Source organism: Argopecten irradians, chromosome 16 (assembly GCF_041381155.1).
Source record: "Argopecten irradians isolate NY chromosome 16, Ai_NY, whole genome shotgun sequence".
NCBI classification, from domain to species: Eukaryota; Metazoa; Mollusca; class Bivalvia; order Pectinida; family Pectinidae; genus Argopecten; species Argopecten irradians.
Window position 1 is genome coordinate 20,596,793 of NC_091149.1, and position 8,981 is coordinate 20,605,773.

At 40.5% G+C, this 8,981-nt stretch overlaps 1 pseudogene; it reads left to right on the forward strand.

Annotated features, from left to right (window-relative positions):
* Positions 1–592: 592 nt before the first annotated feature.
* Positions 593–2,337, forward strand: LOC138310079 (uncharacterized; annotated as a pseudogene).
* Positions 2,338–8,981: the final 6,644 nt, after the last annotated feature.

Below are 8,981 nucleotides of genomic sequence, written 5' to 3' on the forward strand. Positions count from 1 at the left end.
GGGGCAGGAGGGGTGGGGCCAATAGGGGATATAGAGGTAAATATTAAAATTCCTTTACAAAAGAAACAATGAACCTGTATTCAGAACATTACTTGGCATTTCAAACCAGTTTGAGCGATACAGGCCCTCTGGCCTCTTGTTACATATGTTCTATATTCTTTTATTATTACCTCCAACAATGTTGTGAATTTAGCAAGTACAAATGTTGCCTAATGTTTTCAATAATAACTTCAATAATAAATTCATACATTATTTTCTCATGTATACATGTTAACAACAAAAATTGTTTAAAATATTTACAAGATAACATAAAAAAATCCAATCATCAAATAGCTACAAGCAACCAACTAAACTTCCGTCAAACTTCTCCGGTTTGTTTACTTTCGATTCCACCATTTTCTCGGAACTAGCCAAGGGCAATAACTCTAGCCATATTCCCAACGTTACTCGAACGTTCTGAGGGAAGGGGAAATAACTCTACTTTACCTTTTCGAAGTTGTAGAATAAATTAGTTCAAATGGGGAAAACATTATTGTAAAACAGATAAATATCTACATGACTGTTATTAACAATTACCCGATAGGTTATTTTTTCAAATCAACCACGCTGAGAGATCCCACGAGATGACATGCGCAAGTCACGTGATTCAGTACATACTCTTGTTGTGATCAGCTCTCAACAGAAGATTTTCGCTTGGATTTTACTTTACTCAATTTCGGTGTTTTTACGATTTTCTGACAGTCCTTATTGTTGGTATATTGTGCTTTATTCGTTCGTGATCATTTTGTGACATTTTATAGACTTCTCAGTGACACTACACGTGTTAACCACGTGTTTTTGTTTACATTTTGCTCGAGGTGTTGCGAGCCAAGATGGCGTGTTCACCCAATTCTGGGTCAGTGCCTACAAATGAGACTAATTTGGTGAGTTTACCACCCAATTCTGGGTTGCGCCATGATTTCATCGGCAATTCTGCCAATTAAAGGTCCAATATGATCGTGTCCGGTGACGTTGAGTTACCAGCTAATGGGGATGACGAAGCCCTAGTCACAGAGGCTATCGTCGAAAACATTGACAACCGCCATTGTGAGACTTCACTTCCGGCATGTCCACCTGATACTGGTTCTGCGCAGGCGCATTCAACCGACACTGTTTCCCCGGGCGCATTTACTGTGGGACAGAGCCCTAATGACATGGCGGACTTCCGTAGAATGTTTACATTTTTACAACAGCATATGTCAGGGTTTATACCCAAGCAAACTCCGACTGTGCATCGGACGGAAAACACAGACGGGTTAGATGATCTGGACAACTTTGTTAATGATGAAGCTGTGGCTTCCGACGTAGAGCCTACGTCTCAGGACATTATCTCGGACTTGAGTGATTTTTTCGATACAGAGGACAAATGAGGACCAAATATTTCGGAAGGTCTTGCCAGCGCTGTCAGCAATGGTTTTCGTGTGAAAATTTCCAAAGAGAAACGTAAAGCTTTACTAGAATTGCACAAACGGCCAGGGAACTGCTCCACACTTAAAACTCCTCATGTTAACAAAGCCGTTTGGCAGAGCATGACACGGAACGCGAGAGATTTGGACGTGGGGCTCCAAATTTTGCAGAGCGTGGCATGTTCGCTTTCTTTTCCCCTGCTATGTTTGATTGACAATATGAATACTTGCAGGACGGAGAATAGGCCAATTTTCGGTGGAGATATATCAGAATGTATGAAATTGGCAATGGACTCGTTCAAACTCGTCCAAATACTATATACAGATCTGACTGTCAGACGACGAGAGGCTATTCAGCCACATTTACACCAGTCTTACAAAGAGTTGTGCAGGTAAGTTTCTAATATATATAAAAAATATATTTTCTATTTTGGAATTATACTCGAATTTTATGACGAATATATATACATGTTATATTACATGCTTATTACAAATGCCAAGTCTCACTGCATAGCGAATATTTCTACTATATTTCATTTCATTATATGTTGTAGTGAGTACACCCCAGTCAGTGATCTTTTATTTGGGGATGATCTGGATAAACGTATCGGAGAGTTGACTGATGCCAAAAACATTACACACAAGTTACAGCCAAGTCTTAGAGGGGCTAATAGAGGAAGCTACAGAGGGGGCCATAGAGGCAGTAGGAACAACTATAAGTCACCTCTCCAGCGGTTACCAGGCCCGACTAGATTCCAACCCTATAACAACCAGTATGCCGCCAGAGGTTTCCGACATCCTCTTCGTCAAACAGCTCCTAGGACCTCTGGTCCTTTTAGGCGACAAGAGACAGAGTGTCAAACCGCCAAAATCAACGCAGACTCCACTGTGAGAGGAGGCAAGAACATAAATCCTCCTTTCGAGAGTGCGTTAGTGCTTTCCCTGACCATGTTCAGATCTACACTGACGGATCAAAAGATGGTGATAATGTTGCGGCAGCATGCTGTACATCTAATCACTGTTCCTCTATCCGACTCCCGGATGTTGCTCCATTTTCTCTGCGGAAGCATGTGCTATCGGTCTGGCCCTTGACCATATCGAAGAACACCGCCGCATTGAAAAGGCAATCATCTGTTCCGACTCTCTCCAGTTCTTCAGGCTTTGAAATCAAGAAGCCCTAGAAACAAATTAATCCAAAATCTTTTGATCCGAACATTTCGATTGTTTTCTAAAACTCAAATTACTTATCTCTGGATTCTCAGGCTTGTGGGTATAAAGGGAAAGTGAAACGGCCGATAAATCAGCTAAGACTGCTCTTCGCCTAGCACAAACACATTTGAAACTACCTTACACAGACATCAAACCTTACATTCAGTCAGCCATTAAACACTATTGGCAACAAAGGTGGTCTACCGAAACAAACAGTAAACTGTTTAAAATATATAACCTACACTTAATCCTAATATGTTCAGTCGGAGAGACCGCAGAGAGGAAGTTGTTCTCTCTCGGCTCCGAATTGAACACGCATATTTTACACATTCCTATCTATTGAGGGGGGGAGGATCCTCCTACATGCCATGCATGTGATTCTCCTCTCACAGTGGAGCATGTTTAATTGCATTGTATTGATTTTAAACACATACGAGATAAGAACTATGATGTCTCCGACATGTACACTTTGTTTCATGCCGTGAGACATAATCGTATTTTCAATTATCTCAAAGTGATTGGCATTTTTAACAAAATCTTAACGTTTTCTCATTTCATCTTATATTCATATCAACGCAACTTATATTCATATCAACGCAACACTCATCGTTTCGTCAACATTTTGCATGAGTTTTCTCATGTATTTTAACCAAAACTATTTTATCCTATGTAACTCTTCTTATTAAATCTTGCTTGCCTTTTTCTTATCCTGATCTTTAAGATACAGTCCTTGTTTATGTCCTGGTACTAATGCCTGCCCTATAGTTTGGCCCTAAATGACCTTAGTTGTCGATGGGCCGTAAAACTCAATCAAACAAACAAACATTATCAGTTGGTACCTCCTCTTAACTTGAAGTGGAGGCTTGGGTCTTTGTGGCTTTTTCTCTAGATCCTCTGCCTTTTGAAGTATTAGCGATAGACAGACTGTTAACTTGAAGTGGAGGCTTGGGTCTTTGTGGCTTTTTCTCTAGATCCTCTGCCTTTTGAAGTCTCTTAACTTGAAGTGGAGGCTTGGGTCTTTTTGGCTTTTTCTCTAGATCCTCTGCCTTTTGAAGTATTAGCGATAGACAGACTGTTAACTGCAGCTGTCTCACTGCTGCTGGCCGCCTGGTTGTCTGTTAATATAAACTGCAATTGTAGAATATTACCGGGTTTATAAATAATATAAATCACCATCTGGTAGGGGCTATTATAAGATGCCAATTGATTACCTCAAATGGTAGGGACCAAAATGAATTACCAAATGGTAACCCCGACTGGTAAGTGCTACTATAAATTACCAATTTAATATTCCGTAGGGGCTAAAAAATCAACAAATGAGTACCCCGACTGGTAGGGGTTAATATAAAATATCAATCGAGAACCACGACTGGTAGAGGCTAATTAATATAACTTACCAACTGAGAACACCTACGGGTAGGTGCTAATATAAATTACAAACTTGCAGCCCCGACTGATAGGGGCTTATATCAATTACCAACTTCTTTTACCCCGACTGGTGGGGGTTAATATCAATTACCAACTAAGAAACCCCGACTGGTAGGGGGTAATATAAATTACCAACTGGTTACTCCGACTCAAAAACACGCACCTTGCACTTCACACACGCTATACACTGCATACAAGGGAGGCCGTCCTTACATGACCCTCGCTGTTAATAGGACGTTAAAATAATCAAACAATATTCAAATGTTATTGAATTTTGAATTGTACTAAAGCTGTTTTCTTTTCATAATTGTGTTAACTTATAATGCTACAAACAAACAAAATATTATTCCAATTCAGTTAAAAACCTTACAAGTACTAATAATTGCCAACGTGGCCTAATTGTAACTTATTTATCAATAAATGACTTTGCACTTTCATCACTCAGAAAGATCATGCTTCAAGGTTATCGGTCATTTCCGATTTAGTTAATTGCAAGTCAGGGTCTGCCCTGAATATCTTGGAAATCATCTCTCAAGATGACAGACTACGTGATACCGCGCAAGACAACACTGCTGCTTCTGACTATCACAGATCTATTCCTATCAATCTGCTGTTTGCTTTACTTTCCAATATGTGCTATATCAAATGTACTTTTAAACTACTTGTTACATACTAAATATTAACACATTTTATTACATAGATCACGCTATAAGACTTGTGAAATGCACACGCATCTAAAGGGATCCTGTATAACCTAATATGTAGTGAAGACAGAACCTCGTTACATTTTGTGATGCAACTTTAAAGAATTTTATTTTATGTGTGCCACATAGTGTACAGAGAGACAAATAAACGATTAATCGATTGATCGCTTATTTTATTTATTTCAATATCGTGATCGCCGAGATAAATTATCTGGGTAGCTTTACTTTTTAGCAAACACATATATAATACATATTATATAGGAAAATGTCAAAAAAAAAAAACCCCAAAAAACGCTTGCTCTCATAATGGCCGTACCTCTGGCAGTTCCGGCATCTCAATGGATTTGGGATGTAGACGCTGACAGTGTAACGCTGGTAACCAACAGTTATGTTTTGTGGTAACGTTGGTGTAGCGAATGTCAATATGAATGTATGTGTTGGGACCAAGCTCCCACTTTTTCTGGTCATAATGCATGTCATCCGACAAATGCAGAGTTGGTATTCTGTCTTTCGCGGCATATGCCTGTACCATGTTAAATATGTCTAACTGTGAGGCGTTGATTCACATTGTCAACGTCGATTGAGAATTAAACATTGTATGTAGCAACATAACTGCCATCCCTTGAAATACTTTAAAAAAAATCAAAAGGCCCAATTGGCCTGTGCTATAGCCAAATTAAACCTGGTATCAAAGTAATGTTTTATGTAATAAAGACTATAAATAATTACATTTTATGATAACAAATATGTAGGCAAAATGTAACAAATGTAGGCAAAATGTAACAAATAAAATTTTGGCTACATTTTCAAGACAGAAATTCTGGGTGTTATTTTCGGCCATGTCAATTATTAAACATGGTAATTCTTCCCACTTCCACTTTCAGTTTGAGTACACCAAAAATTCTTCCCACTTCCACTTTCAGTTTGAGTGCACCAAAAAATTTTTCTTAAAGATTTAAAAAAAATTAGTTCGCAGGCAAATTTCCATTGTTCGTGAAAGAGGTCCTTTATGGATAGATCCTTGCAATACACTGTATCGAAAACATAAAATATGGGTAAAAGAAACTCATGGTTTACATGGAACTGCACCTTCTACATTAATTGATCATTTCTTTAAAATGTCATAAAATAAAATAGTATATTTGTCCTTATCCTGTTTCTCAAGTTTCTTAAGATGTTTTTCAAGAAACGTGTTGTAGTAGAGGATGTTCCTGTGCACCAATAGAAGGTGAAAAAGTGGACATGGGCGTTTGCTGTCCAGTTGAATTTGGATTGTCCTGATTCTGATCGAGCTTGTGGGTGTACAATCTTGCGAGCGTGCTGTCGCAAGCTTGATTTGAATTATGTTCGTTCGAAATATCCTTCCGAGTATACTATCTGTGTAACCCTGGCACTTTGACACTGGATATCCATGTCATCATGAGTGTCCCCCTGTTGGGCTCCGAGGTGGGTGGGGGCACAGCTAGCGAATAGTATAAACTCTTAAAGATGGCTTCCCAAAACAAACAAAATGAACTACATCCAAAATCTCCCCAAAAGGAATCAACCACAAATCAACAAACAAAAAGCGGTACAACAAACACATTCCCACAGTTTCTGGTCATGTCCTCTACACAGAGCGGCAAGACCACTGCAGGTTTATCACCCTTAATATTGCGAAAGGGCATCAAAGGCATTGCCGGCGATGTCAAATCTGTTAAGCCTTTGGGATCGGGTGATCTCCTAATAGAGGTTTTCCGCAAGCAAACAAGCGGAGAAACCTCCTTGGAACCACCAGTTTTGCCGGCCTCACTGTGTGTGTAAAACCCACACTCATCATTAAATTGCAGCAAGGGGGTAATCAGGTGCCCAGCTTTGCGCAATGACAATGAGGCCGACATACTGTCATACTTCCAAGAGGAGTGCATTCCGGTCACGAACGTGAAGAGAATCATGACCAGAAAGAGTGGGAACTTGGTCCCAACACACACTTTCAATATTGACGTTCGCAACACCAACGTTACCGCAGAGCGTAACTGTTGGTTACCAGCGTTATGCTGTTACCGTCTACATTCCCAATCCATTGAGGTGCCGTAACTGCCAGAGGTACGGCCATCATGAGAACAATTGTAGACGGAAAATGGTATGTCAGTACTGTGGCCGTGAGGGTCACGATGAAAAAGACGAATGTGACATTGTCAACCGTCACTGCGTCAATTGCGGGGGTGACCATGCTGCGTCTGCTCGCACCTGTCCTGCCTGGACTCGGGAGAGGGAGATATTACGGGTCAAATATACCCAAGGTGTCTCTTTCCCCGAGGCTAGGAGGATAGTCGAGCGATCAGACCTGAATGTGGCAACCTATGCTCAGATCACCCGCGCAAAGACGCCTGTTGACAGTGTCACCGTCAAACATGCGTCGGTCCAGGCCTTGGTTGACAAGCCTAACTGGGACAATGATGTCCCAGATATGGCTGATGCTAAGACCTGCAAAATAATCATGGGGGACCCGAACAGGTTCAAGTCTGGTCCATCTAAGCCACAACACAAACCACAACAAAGACCACAAGAAAAACGCCAATCCAACCGGCCTCTCCAGGACTTACACAACACCAAACACCGAACATTAGAAAAAAAGTTACCGCCGCTCGTCATAGACGTGCTATATCTTCACCGTCTATTGACGTAAAAAAACTCCCTGAGAAAGCCAAGCGACCAGCAAATACACCACCGCAGGAGCAACGCCAGACAAAAACCACCAAGGTAAAGCTGGCGAGGCTCCCTGCACTAAACAACAAACCCAGTAAGGGATCAGATGACCCTATCCTTGGACGTAACATCTATGATGTTCTATCGGACGACAGCGAGTTTGGTGACAACACATTTATCGCCACCAAACAACCTACTTCAAGTAGTCCTGTCGGTCCGACAAACTATCCTCAGGGACCAACATAGAGACAAACACTATCATACAATGGAACATACGCGGATTTAAAGCGAACATAGAAGAATTAAAACATCTTATACAAACAAAAAACCCATCCATATTCTGCCTTCAAGAAATAATGCTGAAAGACACCATCAATCTCAGACAATTTACACATTATACACCAAAACTCCAACAACAGGCGGCCGGGCATCAGGTGGTGTGGCGGTGGCGGTGCATAAAAACGTCCCCCACAGACACATCCAGCTAAATACCACCCTACAAGCTGTTGCCGTAAGTGCAACTCTTCACCGAAAAATAACAATCTGTTCTATATATTTACCTCCAAATATCCATTTAGTTGTGATGAACTAAGTAAATCTCGTATCGCAACTACCAGTGCCTTATATTATCATGGGTGACTTTAACGGTCATAATAGCCTCTGGGGCTCCCCAGGTACTGATGATAGAGGTAGACGTATCGAAGAGTTTATTGATAAAAACAGCTTATGTCTTTATAACACCAATGCCCCAACATATTTACACCCTGCCTCTGGCTCGCTTACCCACATTGATCTATCGTTATGCCATCCATCAATTCTTCTGGATTATGATTGGAGGGTCAACGATGATCTTTGTGGAAGCGATCACTTTCCAATTATATTAAAAAACATAGGGTCACCAAAACTTGAGGAGCCGGTTCCTCGTTGGAATTTACATAAGGCGGATTGGGCTCAGTTTAAAACCTTATGCGCCGAGGAGCTCATCGAGGATAAATTTTTGAACCTCGATGACCCCATTAAAATTTTCACAGAAGCGCTCACTTCTATCGCTACAAAAACCATACCAAAATCCGTGCCAAAACCTACAAAGTTTCGTCTCTCAAATGATTCATTTATCAATAGATCTGGTAGAAATTCCGCTCTGAGGCGGTACTTGGCTTCGCCAACCGTCTCAAACTATAACAATTTTAAAATTTGGAGAGCAAAAGCTCGAAGGTCTATCAAATCCGACAAGAAAAGTACTTGGAAAGAGTACGTCTCAAAAATTAATTCCAATACATCCTCGAAGAAAGTTTGGGAAATGATTGGTAAAATCAGTGGGAAAAGAAAAGCGACACCATCCTCCCACCTCATTAACAAAAATAAAATATTTTCTTCAAAATCCGAAATAGCTGACGCCTTTGCCAAAAATTTTGCTAAAAATTCATCCAGCAAAAATCATTCCAAAAAATTTCAAAAATTTAAAAAAGAAAAGGAAAAGAGACGTCTTAATTTTAAATCCTCCAAT